Source organism: Palaemon carinicauda, chromosome 8, assembly GCF_036898095.1.
Source record: "Palaemon carinicauda isolate YSFRI2023 chromosome 8, ASM3689809v2, whole genome shotgun sequence".
Lineage (NCBI taxonomy): Eukaryota > Metazoa > Arthropoda > Malacostraca > Decapoda > Palaemonidae > Palaemon > Palaemon carinicauda.
The window spans coordinates 130,278,078-130,278,773 of record NC_090732.1 but is presented as its reverse complement, the minus strand read 5'-3'; positions in this window follow the sequence as shown (position 1 = coordinate 130,278,773).

Sequence of the window (696 nt, the reverse complement as noted above, 5' to 3'; positions counted from 1 at the left end):
CTCCTGCATGAAGGAAGCTAGCTGAGTCTGCATAGACTGCAGCAAAGACCACTTAGGGTCTACAGCGGGTTGGTGCGGCAACAGACAGAGTGATTGCCTGCTGCGGATTGATTGATTGATTGATTGAAAGTTTTCTGGCATCCTGACATCTAAGGTCATTGACCGCCGATACCATTTACTGTATATGAAAATTAAAAGAGAATTCGATTAAAACCATAAAAATTAAGAAGTCATTAAAATAGTTAAATAGTTTTCAGAAGACCTGCTTCTGAAATAAATCTAAAATTCCGCTCGCATAGTAAGACACATCATGTCCAAGAATCTTGGCAAGGATAAACCTGCCATCCTCACCTCGAGCCTCAAACAGATATCTATTTCTTAAGTTAGTAAAATTAGGGCATTCGGTCAACAAATGCCTCACTGTTAAAGGTACTAAGTAGTCCTCGCAATACGGTTGGTGTTGGCCCTTCAGCAGAAACTCGTGTGTCAACCGGTGTGTGACCAATACGGAGACGACAAAGAGTCGTCTCCCATTTTCGGGGAATCATGTTATACCTCCAAGGTGATATGATATTTGTTACTTCCTCATTTTATTGCCATCTTGACTGTCCCAGTGCTGTTGCCATTTATCACTAACCAATTTCTTGATGTAAGGTAGGAGATCGTTACATAGAATGGGATACCTCCTTGGTAGCA